A 20,590-nucleotide genomic window follows, 5' to 3' on the forward strand; every position below is an offset into this window, starting at 1 on the left:
GATTGTTAGGGTTAATTATACTTGCTTCATAACCTTTTTGAGTTGCACTGGTATACTAGGTGCTTCATGGCTAAAAGTGTTCCAGTTGTTCAGTGTTTGTATGCTCTTGCATACAAGTTCATTTGCTTTTCCTTAATAGGTGCTTGTTAGTCAAGGCCTTATATTTCTACAGGTTTGTGTTTGAGCTGGGTTTTTAATGGCAGACCCTAGGTCCATGGTGCCTTTTTGCCTTTATGCTGGGGTAGTGGTAAGAGTGGAGAATGTTGCAGACTGCAGTGTGACCCTGAAGGGACGACTCCAAACTGGCCCTTTGAATTCAGTTAAATTAGCATAAATAGTCTCTATTTGAGGAGTTTTTCAACTGCAGTAGACCACAGACAGGGGGTCAATCAAAACCAATTCATGAAAGGTATGGAAGCTTCAGCAACTTTTTGAAGTCCTTTAAGATGTAAATTGATACCCTCTGAGTGCTCCTGTCTGGGGCAGATTTTGATACAAGGTAGGTCTTATGGCTCTGATCCTAGAAGAGGTAATAAACTCGGTTTTGTCTATTTATTAATTAAAACCATGCTACGTGCAGTCCTGGGCATTTTTGGTACTGAATCTTGAATGTTTAGTGCATGGTGAATATACACCAAGGCATTTGTTTGCAGACAGTGTACAAAAAGCCACTCTCCAACTTTTCTTTCATTTTTATTTATTTATTAGCATGAAAGGTGAATGAAAATGTGTAATAATTTTAACTTCAGCTGTCACTATCATTCATAATTTAAACCTGAAATGCCTCACGTTTTCAGTTCAATGGTCCCCTTAGTCATTAAATCCTGAATTATAGCTTGGCTATACTCTTCTGATCAGGCTCCTCTAAAAAGGAGATGGCTGTCAGATATTTGGCTCTGAGATGTAGCTACAACCTTCTGGTGTTGGTGTTCGTGACATTGCATTTTGTCAGATACGTAGGGTGCAGCAGCTGAACCTTGCACTTTTCAAGGCCCAAGTCTGTGAAGAGCTGTCTGAATTTTCCAGCTTGCAGATAGCGATACACTTTGGCCTACTTTAACCGTGAACTTTAATTTACCTTAGTCCGAAGTTAAGATTTAGTTGCACTGATGTATAAATTCTTTATAACATTTATCATGTGGTGCAGAGTTACCATGAGTAGGGTTTTTAGAGGGGAAAAAGAATATGCAGGACTGTTTTGCAAGGATAGCATTGGAGTTAGACTCCAGTTAGTTTTGTAAAAAGAGGTTGTTTGACCTTTGTAATGAAACAACCATTTGCCTTGGCACAAAATACAGAAGGGGAAGGCTTTTTTTTATTTAATTTGTGTTAAAAGGATTGGAAGTGGGAAATGCAGGGATGATGAAGAAATTTTAGCTGCAGGGAAGGATATACAATTTTATTTATGAAACTAGACATACTTGAATGCTTGTTTTACTGCAGTAAACCTCCTTGCGTAAATGTCACGTGCAGGATTGAGTGGGTGTTCACCTGCTGGGTTGTAGAGAGAAGAGGAGAGGAAAGCAGTTTGCTCTTGAGGGATGCTGGAAAGAAGTGGATGATTTCATGGCTTCAGGTAGATAAAACTTGCTCTGGTGGCAGTATGGGCAGTGGAATTTGACAAGAAGTGCAAGGCAAGAAGGATGTGTGTGACTAGGGTGATACTTCTGTGGAAAGAAGCAGCAGAGTCTGGAATTCATAGCCTGACATTTTTGAATGTGTGAAGTAAGCCAAAGGAAGTTAGTGGGTGTTGGGACATGACTGATTTGCTCCAGTTTGTAGAGTAGGTGTGGACAGAAGGACAGCAAGAAATCACTGGGGTCTGTTTTGACCTAAGAGGCAAAAAATTGTGCAACCGCACTGGTCAGAAGGAAATGTCCCAAGGCACCCTGGCCTGCTCCAGGTCCTGCTGTTTGAGCCTGGTAGTGCAGCTGTATTCAGTTCACAACTCTAGAGCTGCTTCACTCTGGATTCCTGCCATTGGAAACCTCCTAACGCAGGGAAGGCCCTAAACAGAAGTAGTTACAATTACATTTGCTTTTCCTGTGGGATCACTGCAGAAGCCCTGGACGGATGAGATAGGGGTCAGACATGACCTGTGTTTCCTCCAGACCTTAGTTTTTCCTACTCGCAGACTTGCCTGCAGAGAGAGATTTGTGGGTTGAGCAATGGTGCTGTAAGGAGATTCTGTGGCAGAGCGGGTAGATTTGGCTGTTGAAACTTGCCCAGAAGAGCAGGGCTCACCAGGGTAGCTTGCCCCATACGCTTGGTCCAGAGCCTGTAAAGCAAGAGTTAACATACACAAAATAGGTGGCTAGGCAATGCTTTTGCATTAAACTTTGGTAACTTTTGTAACAGTGTATCTCCTGCTAATTACTTCACTGCTGAATAGGTAAGAAGTGAGATTTTTTTTTTTTTCTTTTTTAAGCTGAACTGGAAATAGTCCCTATAGATTTTCAGGCTTGGCCGCATGAACATTACTTGTCATGTGGTGTGACATGAACTAAGAAATCATCAGACAGTAACCCCGCTTGGATTTTCTGACACTTGCCTTTCCTCCTATTCTTGTCACAATTCTTCCATCATTCAGACTGACTTCTTTTGTATGTTTGGGTTATGGGAGGTAACAAAGCCTGTGAAACATGACTATCCATGAAAAATAATACTCTGTAATATTCTTTCAGCCTTTCTAATGGGATAACTTTTCACGTGTACATTTGCATTAATAGCAGTTGGCTTCTAGTTAATAAATACAGGGCCCTGTGAAAATAATAGGTTATTAGGATTGGATGGGTTCCTATGGTGCCCTTAGTGCTGCAGCTTTCACTAGCTAGCTGTGCCTTTGCTTGTGTGCACAGCAGAGTTGTTTACATGTTAGGAATATGCTAGAGGCAAGGAGAAAGGAACAGCTTTAATGTGATGCAGCTTAGATGCTCTGTGGGGGAGACCTCAGAATTGTTCATAACAGGATCAAATGTCGATCAATGTTTCAGGAAGAATAAAGTTACTGTTTATGAGAAAATTGAAGAATAGTATATTACATGCTTTCCAGCCATCTTAAAGCTGTCTATTTTTGATCCTGTCTACGAAAATGTCCCTCTCATGTGGTTCTTTTGAACCCTGTTAGAGTATCAGTTGGTGCCTAGTAGAAGCATCTATCTGGACCACTCCTGTTTGGCTCCAGCTGCTTCTCTGGGCTGCCTTCGGTAATGAAACAAGTAAGATGCTAGCTTCTTTCAACTCTTCCATGAAAAGCCTGGTGATCATGTTGTTGAGGGTGCTGCTGGAACATTGTGGCTACCGTTAAATTTGTTTTAAAGGCAGATCTGGGGATTTACTGGCTCCATAGCGTAAGGAAACAGTTATTCTGACATCAAGCCATGAACATGAGAAAATGGCTTCTCCCTTATTGCAAGGTATAAAAGCTGGAAGGAGAGGATAAAGACAGAGGAAATGGCTAGAGAGGACTGGAGAAGAAAACAGCTGAAAACCTCCTCCTGTACCTCCAGAGCTATTTTTTTGTCAGTGACAGAGAACTGTGGGATGAGCAAAGCTGATCTGTATCTGCAGCAGGCAGTGGCTCTGATCTGAAAATGTATCCCCAGGAAAAAACAATGAGAGCCTAGCTGCGGGGGAGGGAGCATCCGAAGTCAAGACACCTCTCTGCTGGATCTGAACCTGCAATTCCTGTTCCAGGCTGCTTTGTGTTTTATTCAGGTGATGCTTGAAATCTTACAACAAGGGGCTGTCACGTTTTGTGTTAGATTGTGCCCTGTCAGGGCAGCAGGCTGGGGTTTGGGAAAAAGCAGCTGGGGGATGCAGCTTGTGGAGAAAGGGTAGGGACGAGGAGGGAGGGAATGGAGAGGAGTTGTGGAAAATTGTGTCAGAATAAGAGGCTTTTCAAACTAAGGCTAGGTGCCTGCTGGAAATGCTTCTCTAAAACAAGCGTGGCAACTACAGAGTCATGAATTTATTTACCAGAATTCAAGTTTTTCTGATTGTGTGGTTTCTTGCATTCTTCTTAAAACGGTTTGGTGTTGAACCGGCATCCTGATGTGTATTGTTGTCTGGGCCTGTCTCCCAAGGGAGATATTTTGGACAGTTACTCCCAAGTAAATCCCATGTGTGGTTCTGGAGTTAAGGGCTTGTCTTCACATGCCACTGAGAAATTATTGAAGTCAGCTGAAGGTGTGAATTTAAAGTGAATTGCTTCAACTGCCCTACATCTCTGAGGCAGAGTAGTTGAGAGTCACTTTGATTCTGGAAAAGAGCGTCTGAAGAGGGTCTCAAGCAGTTTAATCAATCAATTTTTTAAATTTGTATGGTTTTTGTCTCTTAAGAAGTAATCCAAAGTGCCTTATGCAGACAAAGCCTCAAAGTGGATTAGGTTATATAGGAAGGCTGTTCTTAAGGATTTGGGAGGGTTTATGTGGATGCAGATGTATTACTAGTCAGGAGTAGCACTTGTATTTTAATGTCACTCTGTCCTTTCATCTGAATTTAATATTCAATAAGTCCTTCAGACTCTTCTAACCTTAAGCAGAAATTATGAGAGGAATGTGAGCTGACTTTAGTCTTTGCAATAGACTTTTGAAACACTGTTACAGCATCTTACAGCTGTCATTAACTGTGTGATGACTGAGAGTTTCAGTAGAAACTTCTAGTTCACATGTTTAATTTTCTATAGTGAATGGAATGCACTTCTTAGGTGGGTAAAGCTGCTGGTTTCTTGTGAGATTTTCTAAGCTGATGGGGAGGAGGATGAAGAAAGTTAAAGAGGAGTATGAGCCCGCCCAGCAAATCTTGGACTTTGAGCCCAAACTGAGATTCTTCCCATCCCCTACAAAGCTTTTGTTGTATATGTGTATGAAGCAGAGAACTTTGGCAAAATCTGGATAGTAGAAAAAGGCTGAATGTTTTAGTATTTGAGGCTTTTGTGGCAACCTGCATAGCTATGTTTACCTCAAGCCTAAGAGGAGGGGACAGAGGAATCCAGCACAGGGAGTGTACACTTCAGACTGAACTGTCTGTGCAGATTAATGGCTTTGAATATTTGCTGCCTAATTTAGGGGGAATTTGTTGCAGAAGGTATGGGTAGGGCTCTCCATTTTGCTTTTTAATGTACTGCTACAGTCTTTTTCCCCCTCCTTCACCTTCCTTCCTATTTTGCTGTTTTAATAAGAGGAGGAATGACTGAACTACTGTATGTGTTTTTCCTTAGTCATTTTTGGCTGTGCAAAATAAGTTGCAGTGGCTGATGTACAGCAAGAAGCCACGTTATTTCCTTTTCAGCTACTGAATTTAGATTCTTGCTAAACACCATAAGGAATTTCTGCTCTAACTAAATGCATGCAAATATGTGCTTCAGGAGCCGTGTGGGACTCCTGATTATGCAGAAAAGTCCATCATATGTGTTGAACTGCAGAATTGCATCTGTAGACTGCTACCACCATGCTTCTAGGATACTTAACAGATCACTGTGTATGAACAGTTAGCATATTTATTTAAATAAAGTTGTGAAACCGGAAGGTTCTGAATGTTTTTCCTACTATTGTGGCAATTACAAAACCAAATGTTGTGGTTCTCTTGCTGAATACATTAAGTTTTATTGCCCTGTGAAAGACTTGGTCCTAGAGGCAAAGGCCTGATTCTGTACTAAAGCTTAGTTGACTGCATGTGCAAATCCAGGTAGAGCATAGATGCTTCCACCTTAGGCAGATAAGGAATGTTGTTTCTAAACTCAGAGCGCATGTGCTTTGCGCTGCTTTTCTTCTCTGCTGAGACTGCTGAGGAGCACTGCAGTTTCTGTAGTAGTGCCATCCTGGGCCAGGATGGAGGTCAGTTTGTTTTGCCTTGTTCATCAAACAAACAGCAGATGGCTGGTAGTATGCAGAAGCTATTAACCTGGGTGAGGGTCAGGCTGATGAGGAGGAGCCTGAGTGTATTTGTTGTCCAGTCGGGTTGACTCACCAAATTGGGTGACTTGGTAAATGCCTTGCCTTTATAGTCAAGGAATAGGAGAAATTAATACAGATCTTTTTAAAAGTGCTTTTTGGAGATGTCTGAAATCACTAATCAATAAACATACAGGTTTGTTTCCCTTCATGCACTGTTTTGTTTTGTTGCTTCTGAGGTGCTGAACATCCTGTTGGCATCATGGAAGGGTGTTCAGTACCTTAGAAATTCAGCCCATTGCAGGTCAGCTCTTGTTGCAGCTCTTCAGCTGAGACAGCTACTGTGGACTTTGGTATCACACAACTGGAAGCTGGTGGTTGCCATGGGACCATTGAGTGTGACCCAGTTACGTACAGGATGGACAAACAGAGAGCAGCCCCAAAGAAATTACACTTAATGCTTCAAAAGAGCGTATTTGTCATCATGGAGAACTTGATGCTATTGTAGGAAGAAAAATGTGAATGGAAAACAGAGATCTTTATAAGCAGATAGTAAATAGCCCAAAAGCTGAAATTCTGGTTTAAAGAAAAAAGACAACTACTACACTAACAGCCCTATGGCTTCAGGACACATCTAGAAATTTCAGAGCAAAATACAGTAATTAACGGGACAATGGATACATGAGAATTAGCACACATTAGAAGTTAGGAAGTAAGTTAGAGAATTAACTCTGCATATTTTCAACAGCTGAAGTATGTTAGGAAACAAATAATTCCAGTTACTAGATGGAGATAATAAAGTAGCTTGTGCAAGAAAAGTACAAATATTTGTTAATACTGTTCCATATTTGGGAAGGTGCAGAATGTGATACCACAAATGCCAATCCAACAGAGAATTAAATTCATCTTAATTAATAAAGGTTTATTACCTTCTGTGGATAGATATATGTAAATCAGCAGTGCTATGACTTGATTGTTTTAAAGAGCTTGCTGAAAAGTCTGCAGGCCTGCAGACAATTTTTAAACTGTTGGTATTGAGGGTCTTAAAATTAACTGTGCCAGAGTAGACAAGGGAAGGATGGGTGACCGATTTAACCATATTCCAGCTAGCTTGACATTAATTCTCATCAAAATACTGGAAAAGTTAATGCGGTATTCAATTGATAAAACATTAGACAGATTACTATCAGTCTGTATCACTTCAAGGGAAATATGTCCTAGCAAACATGGTGACATGCTGGAAACACTTAAGTTTTACTTGAGAGAGGGGCCTGCATGGGATGTAGTAAAGCTATGTCTTCAAAAGGCATCTGATGCAGGGGCAGGAAGACAATCCAACTCTTGCAGTCCCCTACTACTCCCTAGCTCCTCTCAAGTGCTACCTATAGTTCCCTTTCTTGGCAACAGCAGAGGTAGTCAGTTAGGACTTTGACATACCTTTGGGACTCTGGTCCTGACATGTTAGTGCTATGTGGTATTGCAAAAGTAAACGAATTAAGAACTGACTAACTGATGTTTAAAAGTTAGTCATTGGTGGTGAATCATTATCAAATGGGAATGCTTCTAGAAATCTGTTTTAAGTATTGAGGTGAGGCCAGATTCCATTGAACCTTTTCATCAAGTACCTGGAGACAAGGACAGGATCTGTACTGATACAATTGGTAGGCCATATCATGTGGTAAGTGAGGACAAGGCAGCTTGTACACAGTAATTTGGGTATCCTGGTGAGCTGTATCAATCAAAAGTGCATTTTAATATAGTCTGATACAAGCTTGTGGGGCCTGCAGGTGTTGTACTTCAATGTAGTGACAGAATAGCAGCTTGGGGAGAAGACTACTTGGGGGTACAGTGAGTAAACAACTGGACGTGACTGCCCTCTTGCAGGGCAGCAGATGTAAGTAAGTTTGGGTGTGTAAGCAGGAGGGGCAACAGGCAAAATAAGGTGAATTGTGTATGATTCTGGGGTTGTGAGCAGCCTGTTGAAAACAGGAGTGAGTTCAGGAAAGAGTCAGAGGAGATATCTGAAGGCTGGGTGGTGTTCAGGTACCACAAGGAGAGCCTGAAAAGCTCAATCTGTTGCTGGGTCTGTTCTTTCTTGATAGATAGATGGGGTAACTTGATAATTGGCAGGGAAGCATCTTCTGAGGGAGAGCATGCTGGAGGCTAAAAGGCTCACAGAAACAGGCGTAACATGGAGCTGATGGCTGGGAGCTGAAATCGGGCAATTGGAAAGAAGACGTGCATTTGTAATGGTGAGACAGCGTAAGCGCTGTAACAACCAAATGACAAAGGAAAGTGGTGGATTCCACCCAAAATGTTCCCAGGGCTGAAAGCTTTTCTGGAAGTGTTCTGTTAGGCAAACAAAGGTTTGGCTTACAGTTACATGTAGCCCTCTGGTCTAAATACAGGAATAATTGAGTATAGTGGTCTGCAGTATCCCTTTGGCTTCAGTAATTCATAGATGATACTATACAAACCTGCAAAACAAAATGTTCCTCATATGCTGAATAATTGAGCAGCAGCTGGCCTTTTTCATATACATACATACACACACAATATATATTTTCTATGTATATACATACATACATGTGAGGCACATACATGGATGGTGCCTCTTTGCCTGAGATACGTAGTTCCTCTGTTACATATTTCGAGAGCAACAGAAGAAATTGGAGTCCACAAGTGGTTGCCAAGATTCTCCTACCTATGTGTATGGTTCTTCATGGACTCAAACCAGGAAACATGGGTGCATTTCCACTCTTCTTATGCTAGGAAGCAATTCTTCTCTGCAGGGTGGATTGGCTTGTGTGTAGCACTGGCTGAACTCTGCTTTCCTCTATCTGGAACTGATCTTTCTTGCATATAACCAGTTTTGGAATCTTTGTGCTGCTCTTCTCTTGCAAGGTAGTAGCTCATGTCTTTCTGTTCCTCTTCTTGAAGGTGCATCTGAAGAAGTGACAAGGAAAAGTAGAATGGAATGAAGTAAGTGCAGCAGGAGGCTCACAAGCAGTGAGTTTATAAGCAACATTTTTGAGTTTGGGTTTGGTTTTTTTTCCTAGTGGACAATTAACCTCTGGAACTCACTGCTGCATGATACCATTATGGGTAAGAATTAATGTGATTCTAGGAAGGATTAGGCACCTCAGGGAATGAAATTATTTAGTTTCATATAAATTTATAAAACCTCTTGTTCTAGGGTTTAAAAACATTTTGTAACAATGGGGTCTAATGTAGTGGGCAGATTATAATTGTTTACTAGGAAACTTCTTTTGCTGTAACATCTGTTTCTAGCTACTTTCAACAACAGGAACTGGTGATTCAGAAGTCTGTTTCTAAATTTGAGAAGGAGCGTAGTGCTGGCTGAAGGAACACTGAGGGTGTGTGTATGAAGGGGAGGTGGTGATAAAGGGAGAACGTAACGTGCACGCTAAAATGTGTCATTGTGCCTCTGATTACAGGGCGTACATGCTGATCTACAAACAGAATATACATGGATCAGAGTAACAAACTGGTTTTGAGCATTCAGCTTTTCAGTGATCATACTTGTACTGTGTCCCTCAGTTGTATTTGAAGTGATCTGCAGAGAAAATGCACGGTTTTATTTAGGGATTGATGTCTTCAGAAGTGGAGAGAGGAATAGAATGGAGCAAAGAGATTTAAGATGTGGAAGGAAGAAGGTCTAGCTGCTGTTTTTTGTCAAGCAGAAGTCTCCAGTTTCCTTTATTAACTACCTTCTGATGCTTGTTTTGGAGAATGCTTCTCTCTGTTGAGAGTTACAACTGTTTCAACCTTCATTACTTTTCCTTTTTTTCCTCCCAAGGTTACATGCAGGCGCACACAGGCACACCCACAACTTTATTTGTGTATGACAATTGAGTCTGGTAGATACTAATGGACAGAAATCATTGACAAGGAGGTATAGGTACAAGCATAATGACTGTGAGGGTTGTTTCACTGCTTCTTCCCTTTCATTGTTTCCAAGGACTGGGAGTAGCTGCTCAGCCTTGCTGTCAGTGTCTACCCGAGTATACTCCTGAGATGTCACTTGAAGAGCAGAGAGCTCTTCTCTGTGTGTCACTGTTTGTGTCCACACAGAAACACATGTACATACTCAGAAAACGACTCGGCTCCTGGATGTGTCTTGTGACCCATGTCTTTGCACTGTCCAAGAGTCTTGGAAAGGAATCTGCAGAATTGCAAAGAGGAGGAGGGAAGTCTTAAAACAAGAACATCAGAAGAATGGTAATGCAATGAAAGTTTTAAAACTTGAGCAAATGCAAAAGATCAAGCATTTTAGCATCTCTGTCCTTGTAGGTGGGAATGGTTATTTTGTGGTCATGCCATTCATGGTCCAAAGATGGGACTAGTGAGTGGAATTTGAAGCTCTGTGGAAGGATAAAAGTAACAGTTCAGTCCTACATCCCTGGGCTGCCTGTCTAGCTTAATATAGCACTAATCTGGCAAATCATCAAGCAGGGATGCCAGACCTTTCAACAGAGGAAAATACAATGTTAAAGTCATAGATGCTATGAATTAGCTCTTAAGAGCTGCATCAAGAAGCACAGTTGGTAAGTGTGGTATTTTGTGGCTCTTGTGTGAATGCCATATTTTTCCCTGTGTGCAGTCATTCCAACACAAGTTAAATTCTTTGTTGTAGAAAAAGCTAAATATTTGGAATGCTGAGTCTGAAACACAGATGATATACTGCAGCAAAAGACTCCTGTGGGATTTTTTTACAAGATGGATTTTATTTGTTAAATGAGTTTTCAGTAGTTCTTCAGTACATGCTATTGTATTGCTTGCGTGATGTCTTACAATGTCACTGGTCTGATCTGTACTGTGATGACTGAATAAATTGCATCATTTGCTAACTGTGGAAAGATGGCTTGATCCGTAAGACACATTTCTGTATATGTGTTTTGTAATGTAATTGTAAATCATAAATTAAAGATGATCAGTTAATGCCAAATACGAGCTGTATTCGTAGCTCTTGGAGTTCTTGTCGGCCCACAGGAGTTTCAAGAGTCAAAGGGGATCATAGAGGAAACTAAGCTGCTTTTGTACTTTGTTTGAGGCGGGGACAGTAATGAAATAAGTTATGTAGTCTAAGACATCTTGAAAATGGAGACTTTTAAGTGGTCTTTGGGCTTCTACCAAGGAACATGCTGCTGGCATTTTGGTTTTGTGGATTAGAGGAAAGAAAACACTAGAAATCCCTCGGCTTTCATCTATAGAGAAATAACTGCACTTTGCTGCTATGTTTTGGCCGTATTGGTTTTTGGCATGGTTGTGGTAATTTATAGTTTTATATCCTGTGGGTTTTCAATGACTTAAATTACTAAGAAGAAATAGTTTGTCCTGTGGTCACTGGTGAGATGGTGTTACAGTTGGCAGGGAGACCTTGTCTAGGAGTTGGAGGATCAGACCTGTAGTCTTTTTTGGCTTTGACAGTGACAGCTGTCTCGGAGGAGGACTGGAGAAGACTATAGTAGCTGGCTGTGGTGACATCACCTGCTTGATTGTGCCTTGCTGACCTTTGCCTTGGACTATAGAGGTGTAGAGCTCCTAATTCAAAAGCTTAAATGCAAGTCTCACCTGGAAAGTTTGAGTATTTCATGTTAATCTGTTTATACTTTTGCTTATTGCTAATAAACTTTCATTTTGAGTCTGTGTTACAGTGAGGGGGTAGAAGGATCTTTATTCAGATCTCTTCAAATTGCAGCTATTCACAAACAGCAACTCAGAAGCAAGAAATCATTTTATGTAACTGGATAATTTCAAGTCTGCCATCATCACACAATTATTTTTTTTGTTAACCGAAGGCAGTAAAGATTCCCTAATAAATGAGTCACAACAGCATTACTGCTCTTATTTATATAACTTGAGATCTTGTAGTCTAAGCTTGTTGGCCTTTACCTCCATGAGTGTTTTAATTTTTGGTGGGGGTTTTGTTTTAAAGCCACTTCATGATTACTCATTTTGTTTGTTACTTGTACATATACAGCCAGTTGTATCTTCTCCCTTTAGGGGTGGAAGTAAAGCTTCATTACAACTCACTTCTCTTAATTTGACAAAGCAAGTATCAATGAATATGGCCAGCTTCAGCAAGAAAGTCTATGCAGAGCACTGAGAAGCATTATCCCCAGATTAACTGTATGTGGAAACCTTAGGTACACTCCCAGAGGAAGATTTGCAATAACTGGAGAGGAATAGTTTTATTTGTGAATTGTACACCCACGTGGAAATAGCAACATTTCCTGCTAACTTATATCCTTCAATGATATCTTAGTTAAATCACTTTTCAGAATAGAGTCACATATTAAGGAATAATTCCAACACACTGCTTACACTAGCAAACTTTTTTTAGGATGTCTTTACTTTGTGACTTTTCCTGTGGTCAAAGTGTTGCTAATGTAGAAGATAAAAGGAGATTTATTCCTGTTTCTAGCCCATGCCATAGACTTAAAGGTTCTTCCTTTTATAACTGGTCAATCTCGAAACTTTGCCTTCCTCAAGCACCCTGCTGTGTTGTAGAGTATGAAATCTGATGCAATTCAACTGAATTTTTGGGCTGTAATCTTTTTGAGACAGGATTACACAATGCATAATGCAGTAAGGCTTTGATATAAAGTAGGAAATTGAACCTTTTATGCAATATAAATATCAAGTGCTAGCATAGCCTAGCTCTTTGTCCAAAAATTGCCTTTTTTTTTTTTTTTTTTTTGTTTGAATATGAAGGAACTCTGACCAAGACCCAGGAGCTGAGTGCTACACAAGGAGCATAGAGCATACAATGCAAGTATTGTGAAAGGTAGTGGCATCTGATGCATGACATGATGAGACAGAGTGAGGATGCCCCTAGTGAGTCAGGAGCGGGATTACCATTTGTATGTCATATAAAGAATGTTTTAACCCAACAGTAGCTCTGCCACTTGTAACAGAGCAAGCAGCACAATAAGCCATTAGCCCCATTTGGGGACAAGGCTGCAACTTTCTGTTAAGCCTAAAGAGCGCTGTCTGTCTGACTGCCAGCCAGCTGTTGTACTGGCTCTTCCCTTTCTTGGCTTGAAACCCAGAATAACAGCCATCTCATGTCTGCTTACATGTGGTGAGCAAGGATCCAACTCTGATATTTCTGCAAAGGCCTTGTGATCCAGGACCATTTCAATGTGAACATGGATATGGCTGTGTCCTTGTGCAAGAATTTACAGCCTACAGCAGTAGCACATCACCTGCCTTCTTGAAGTCACCATTTCAGGTCTCTCCTGCAAGGTCAATTGGTGCTGTGTGTGGATATCCCAAACTTTATGACGAGGGCTGGTGAAGGGTCGTTCACTTTGGCTTCCTAAAGCAAGTCTGTTCTTGAGAAACTGAAACCAGTGAAGGCTTAAAAGATTAGTTTAATTTTGTTAATCCAAAGTTTCTTGATGGTGTTATATCTAAGAGAAAGGGTTTTTATTGTTAGCCTTTGAGGAACTTGAAATGGAGATTAGAATTGCTGTTTAGCCTAAAAGGGAACAAAAACTATCATAGAGTTCTGGGCCTTGATAAGCTTTTTCTTATTTAAAATAATGTACCTGAGGCATCATTTGGCAGGCAAAATTCTTGGTCAAAGACAGGCTGTTACAAAACTTTATAATAAATTAAATGGATGGTTTCGTTCATGTTTTGGTCTGGCCATGACAAATCGTAAACTCTTAACTGACGGTTTATGGGAATGTAGTCATATGTATATTATTGCTGTACACCCACATGCACAGGCAGTAGTCCAAGTGTGCAGATGAGATAACAGGAGCATATAAATAAAGCGGTTGGCTAGTTGTCCTAACATTCTTGAGTAGATCCTTGTTAAAATAGTGCCAGTCAAACTTATGAATAGATGTGGTGTATCGAAGATTACTCCCATTCAGCTATGACACGATAGAGGTCACTGTGTAGGCAATTTGTGGCCATTTTGTGTTTTTGTTTCGTGTTAAGTCAACGATTTGCAATGCAAACCAAGAGCTCAAGTAATCCCTGCTGTCCCCTGATAGTTGCAGGTTGCCTCCAGGCTACCCTCTTCCAAGAGAGGGATGTTTGCAGGCCCATAGGGCCATGCAACCTGATCACTGGGGTGTGTGAGGAGGTCTCTGTATGCCTGTGGGAGAGGAACACTGTAGTTGTTCTCTCTCCCACCACCACCGCTGCACTAGAACAGGTGTTTTCTGGTGCTCTTAGAAGATAAAAGCAACATTTGCTCTGTTGTTTGTGCTTCATGTATGTGAGTAGGTGATGCGCTATCGCACATGCCTATAGAAATACTGCTGGAAATGATGGTAAAGAACAATTTGCCTTAGGACAGGTCCTGAGTCTCCACCTTGTTCTGCACAGGACACCAGGACAGCAAGGGGGGCTGGATTGCACCTCTTTCCCAAAGCCTTGCATTATGCTTGGTGGAAGGCACAATGAGAACCAGGACTCTGAAATCAGTGGTAATGTACTTGCACAAGCTCAGACTTTCCGTTTCCCCTGTTTTTTGAAATGTTAGCATGCTGGTGGAAGGGCTAGAAGATGATTTAGAAGGAAGGGACCCTTCTTCTCCCGGGTCAGTATGATGCTAGTGTCGTGTTGTGAACTTGCCTTGCTGGTTACCCCTGCTTGCACAGAAAATCGTGGGGACCTGACTGGGGTCTGCTGGAGGGATGTGAAAATTACCTGGCTTGGCTGTGTGTTGAAACAATGGCAACAACAAAACCTAACTCTTTTGTTTTCCTCTAGTCAGAGGGCAACTCTCCTTTTATTTCTGTAGCAGCTGGGAGGTGGCTATTGTGCTGCTTTAAGTGATGAGTAACTTGCCAAAAAAAGTTCAAATGGCAAGCACCTGGGGTAAGGGAAAGCTGCTTCTGGACCGATTTCCCCATTTGGCAAGCAGATAAGCACGTTGACTGTAAAAGTCAGACAGACAGTGACATGGTACATGACTGCATGTCTGTGAAGGTGGCTGCCAAAAATGTTGTTGCGAGCGCGTGGGGAAGGCTGTAGCAATCATGGCAAGGTGATAAGGGCTCGAGCAGGAGTGGCATCTGTCCATAGATGAGATTGAATAAAATGTCTCCTTTCTATATTTTTATTTCATTTATTTGAGGTTAAGTGAAGTACATACTCGGAAAGCTTCACTGTCTGTTTTAAAACAGATTTGACTGGACAGGAAAGCTTCATTGTCTGTTTTACTGGAAAGGTAAGTTTCAAGCACTGTTATGTTTAGTGCCTTATTTGTGAGATAGCATCATCCTCAAACCAGTGGGAAGGAGTATAGCTAAGTATATAGGAATGCTGTAACTGTAAACGGATTTATCTAGACATAATGTTAAGCCTTTTCAAAGATAGCAGTGCATTAAAATGTTAAGTTTGATTATACTTTTAATTATGCTGCTATCCCACTTTTGGGGTTTTGTTTTTTTTTCTTTGAATTTTACGGCCACAAACATGCTTTTCGTTGCCTAACAAATAATCACTTTTAGATTGTAAGCCTTCAGGGGCAAGGGTTGTCTGTCCCCTCCCTTCTGGAGAGCCCTCAGTGCAGAGGTTACAGTTGCAGCTGGAGCATTTGGGTCAAATCATAATATAAGTTTAGCAATCGTAAATATTTAAATTGGAGGCTGTATGGATCTGTTGCTGCTGGTGAATGGCTGCAAGCAACACAACTGAGCGTTACTGAACCTTTTTGCAGAGCTGGAAGCTTACTTGTTAGAGCAGAATGCTGCAATCTCAGGGAAGACAGCAAGTCTTTTGGAACATTCTTTCTATTCTTAAGGCTACATTTTGAATGGGGTTTTGAGATAATAAAGCATAAGAAGGAAGGAGGTGATCTGAACTCATCAGCAAAATTTTAAAACAACAGCCTCCAAAATATATGTTGTAGTGTAATTCCCTTTTTATGCTTAAGTACTGCGATTGAAGTCCACACCCTGAACCAAACAATTATGGGACTAGATGGACTAAGTAAATAGCTTACCTCTTACAGAAAGCAGCTTAAGTTTAGAAGAGGAAAAAGAAATATAGTAAACTTAAATAAATCCCTTTGAGGATAAATGCTTCAGCTGCAGGCATTTTTCCTGGCATGAAACCACTGGAGATTCAGCTATTGGAAGCTTGGCAGGAATGCGTTAACGTTAATAAGTCATCCTTCATCTGTTGATCAGAGTTTTATGTGAGAAGTCATCGTTGTTACCCATCTGGCAGGATGTCCGAAGCATAGAAGATCTCTTTGCTTGATAAAGAGCAGGTAGGGTGGGGAGTAAGCTATCTCTTGTGTGGTGTCTACGCAGGGTCGGGGGAGACAGGATGGTGGGAGGGGTGTCGGAGGCTGCTTAGCAGTTATCTTGAGTAGTTTCTGTGAGATGTCTTTACAGCTAGTCCTTGGCTTGAGTGAGGAAGTCTCCCGTTCTCCCTGGGGAGAAGAGAAGCAGTGCGACATTTAAGTAGGAACATAGTTTGACAATTGTCCCATAAAGAGTTGGAGAGACTGTGTATTTGAAAACTGAGGGCACAGCCTATTTATTGAGCTGTAAACTTGCTTTTTTATCAAGGGAGCTTTGTGTTGGCATAGTGGGTAAAAGGAAAGGTGGAATTAAAGTGTGCTTTTTCATATCTTGATTCTTAGCTGCACTCACCTGATGAACCTTCCTACTGCTCTTGCCACGGAAAAGATATTGGCAGAAATAGAGGAACTCTGGTGTGCAATTAGGAGGCTGGTGTTTACATGTAGCTTCTTGTGTTGCTGGGTGCTTTTTGGTGTTTGGTTTTTTTGTGTGAGTGTTTGTTTAATTTGCTTTTGTTGTTTTAATTTTTTAATTTAAGTGTGACCTTTCCTAGATTGCTTTTAGCTAGTGGATGTAATGGAAGTATCACTGCAGGTCCTTGAGAATACAGTAGCTCATATGTGTGCAAATCTTTTACATGAAACTTCTGTTTAATGTGTAACCCAGTGAGAGTCACTGTGTTTGCTGTTCGCTCTGAAGAGATGAACCAACTCGGGTAGGGAACAATGGAGTCTGTTTTTTAGTTAAAGGAACTTTCTGTCAGCTCTTGGCTCTAGATCTCCATGAGGATGCTGTAAATGTTCCAGTGCAAGGTTGCTGGCATGTCCATTAAAAATAAGGAGGAGGAAAGTATTAATTGAAAATAACTTTAGTTACTCAGTAAACCTGCTTCCATTCTGATGGGAATACAGTTTAGAAATTAAGTAAACCTAGACTTTACTACCATGAGTTAGGGTGGAGAGGTCATTTTGCCCTTAAGAGGGGCTATTAAAACCTACAGCAACAATAACTTCAGCCACACACTTCTTTTTCTTTGGTAGGCACTCCTTCCTATTCTTTAGGTATGTTTAGGGTGTGTAGTTAAAGATACTAATATCCTGTAATAAGATTTGTATCTTTACATTCTGTGGCTTACACTCACGAAACTAGCAGCTCTATGCCAAGTTCAATTTCTTACTGCTTTTGAAGTTGCCCCTGTTCCGAGTGAATCCAGAACAAGATGAGACAGAGACTGGCAGCATGTGTGGTTGTGGATCAGAAAGCAGTATTTTTCAGAGGAATTGCATGAGTCGCTGAGTGCCATCTTTACCTGAGGTCAAGCTATTTCGTATAACAAACTTTGTAGCCATGTGGACTTATTTATGTAAAAGCAAATTTAAATAACATCTCAAGGTCTAAACCATTTTTAACTGTTCTGTTTTTCAGATTTCTAAACCAAAAAAGGAAATACAATTGTGTTGTAATTTTTTTCCTTTTTCTCTTCCAATCCTTTTAATGACTTTTTAAAAAAAATTGTATTGCTGGGGTTTTTTTAGTGATAAAAAGAAGTCTCAAAGGACTAGAGTTACCAGATGTGCTTTTATTTTGGTGCAGCTTGCTTTTGCATCTTGATAAATTCCTAAAGTGCTCTGGTCAGTGGAAGCACCAGATGTTCACTGTGTGTTCCTGTACTTCTAATAGCAGTCGTGAAAACACTGCAGAAACATCACTGGCTTAAAGATAGGGGAACAGCAGATTTTGAAATGGCAAAGGGATTAAATGTTTAACAGTTGAGTGCAAGCAGCTGTTAGAGTTTATTGGATGGTGTAACTTTTAATTGCATTGTATGTCCATGTCAGCACAGGTTAAATCAACTGCAGTAACTTTCAGTTGTGTCTGTATTTGAGTAAAAGTGCTTAAACAGGGGGTCTTGCACATACATGTTAGGCTGTCTTTTCAAGACGACCAGTTTGGGTATGTTTTAGAAATTCTGTGAAATGAGATACAAAGTGTCCGCTCACTGGTTTTGCTGTAGTCTGGCTAGGTGAAACAGAAAAAATGCTGTCGGAGATCTGATCATTCAGACTTAGCGTCACTGCTTTGATCACCAGTGATGTGCTGCCTTGGATAAAAGAAGAGCGAATTGGTATTGCATAAACAACAGCAGTTGAAACAGCAGCATAAGGCTTGGAGTGCGTGTGCTGGGGTAGCATTGGAGACCATAAAGGCGTGAGAGAAGAGATGGGAGAAGGAAACAAGTGGAGAGGAGTACCTTGAGCACCCCTCTGCATGGGTCTCTGTAGCTGGTAAAGAGCTCAGTGTTATAACTATATGTGTTACAGTTCAAGTCAGTTAACGACATGTGATTTTACAGTTATTAAAAAACAAACAAACAAAAAAAAAACCCCAAACCAAAAACACCTAGCGAGGCAACATGCAAGAAACCAAGAGAGATGAGGCATGTTCTTTGCCTTCATCTGCAAGGTCTTTGTTAATCTGCTGTAGGATTTCTGTTCAGGCAGTTGTGCTATGCAAGATTCATGTTCTTCCAAAGAGAAATTGCCTCTCAAATACCTGTGCGTTCATGTTACTTACAGATATGAAAAGTGTTAAGTTCAGTATTTTCCCCTGCTGGGGTCTAGCCTCATTAGTCATCTCTCTTGGTTTCTTGCATGTTGCCTTGCCAAAAACTGACAAGTCGTATTCTGAAAGATACTGAGCGCCTGCACTGCACTCTGAAGCCTGGGAATAAATGTGAATAAAAACTGAAGCTTGTAGTTTTGGTCAAAGCGGCCCTCTTGTAAGAGCATAGCCCAGGAGTACTGCAGTAGGCCAAGTGGGAAGTTGCTCATTTTCTGTGCTGTGTGGACACAGAACTCGCATGTGGGGAACGCAGAGTAATTGTGTTAGTAATCTTTGGGTGCTTTGGGGAGCTCATCAGAAGTACAGCATTGGGCTCCTGTTTTGAAAGTAACCCTTAAACAGACCTCTCCAGTCATTTACAGCAAGGCAAGAATGAGGTATGATTCAAGAGTTTATTGTTAGGGAAATCATGGCTGCTAATACTGCTTTTTAAATATCACATTGATTACAAAACCATCTGTGTAGGAGTGGTGTATAGCACTAGACCTTCAAAGAGCTGGTAAACAAGGAAGATGCAGTGTAAACACTTAAATAGCAGGATCCAAAAGTAGGTTAGAGTGTTACACAACCTGAAAAAGCCCAGCTTTGAAGAGCAGAATTTTTGAAGATTTAATTTGTGTAAATGGATACTAATTTGACATTGATTATATAAAGTAAGAATCTTATTTTTGTCTCCAACTTACTGAAGCCTAGTATTTCTGTATGCAGTCTCAGAGAAATTAGATTGTGATAATTTTTCATTTACCAAATTCCTGTCGGTCAGGTTAATGTTGTACATAAAGATGATGATTTCTTGGTTGGGGAATTTATTTACAGTCTGTAGTAGAGATTATGTATTCCCTTTAAGGGAAAGCCCAAAATTATAGCTGTGCAATTTGGGCAGTGGGATGGAGATGAGTTAGTTGTGGGGCGTTTTGTTTGGGTTTTTTTGTTTCTCAAATAATGAGTGTACGAGTGGTGCTAATTAATCCTCCCTAATCATGTAAGTATGTTATCAAATCACAGCATCATATTTTTCCATACATATTTATATAATGAGATTTAGTTATTAAAAGCTATTGTGGAACTCTTGTACCTTAGTTGGAATGTCTTTCTCTATAGGAAATCTCCTTTCAGCTTTGTGTTCATTGCTTTCTCCTTATTCAGTTACCATCCATTACGCCCACAGAGCATCTTGTGGTACACCTTCAGGATGACATGAAATTAATTTTGAGAAAGTAAAATCATACAGATAAATATCCTATCCCATAGAAATTTGCTTAGCCTGGAATATCAGATAGGCCAAACAAATAACAATTTGCTCAGTCAAGGGGTAGCCAAACAAAAATAAACCAACCCAGATCTTGCAGATTGGTCTAAAACTGGTAGATTTGGTTGCTGTCAGATGTTTAGGGAAGAAATAGTGAATGGGAATTCTTGTCATTCTAACTTGGTGGAAAAAAATAACGGAAATCTTCTTCCATGCAGGTTCTTATGTTAAATCTGTTTCTGATCTTCTTAAGACAAAAGCACTCGTCAGGAAGTATCTGATACCGTAAGCCACACTAGTCCTTGTGTTCTGGTGTTAATGTTCTGCAATACCTTCTGTCGCTGAAGAAGTAGCAAAACATTTCATATAGTAGAGAAACACTATAAAAATACCTATATTGTATTTTATTGTGGAATGTTTCCTGGGCTTTTCAGGCAATAGGGGCATTCAATGCGCAAATCCATGCTTAGCTGAATTTGGGTGTTTGATTTCAAGGATGCTTGAGAAGAGAAGCTGTAGTCACA

General features: G+C 40.6%; 1 protein-coding gene across 8 annotated transcripts in view; it reads left to right on the forward strand.

Moving 5' to 3' along the window:
• LRRC8D (leucine rich repeat containing 8 VRAC subunit D) overlaps positions 1 to 20,590 on the forward strand; it is a 54,646-nt gene that overhangs the window by 22,846 nt on the left and 11,210 nt on the right. Inside the window, exon 3 of one of the 8 annotated variants that reach the window (XM_069789183.1) lies at positions 8,835 to 8,903. The exons of 4 other annotated variants lie outside the window; for them this stretch is intronic. The gene's annotated coding sequence lies outside the window, so the exon portion shown is untranslated. Of the gene's footprint in view, positions 1 to 3,588; positions 3,718 to 8,834; positions 8,904 to 15,956; positions 16,159 to 20,590 lie in introns of those variants that run through there. 3 more of the 8 variants (XM_069789182.1, XM_069789187.1, XM_069789186.1) reach the window with 3 other exon arrangements.

The sequence above is a fragment of the Haliaeetus albicilla genome, chromosome 8 (genome assembly GCF_947461875.1).
Source record: "Haliaeetus albicilla chromosome 8, bHalAlb1.1, whole genome shotgun sequence".
NCBI lineage: Eukaryota > Metazoa > Chordata > Aves > Accipitriformes > Accipitridae > Haliaeetus > Haliaeetus albicilla.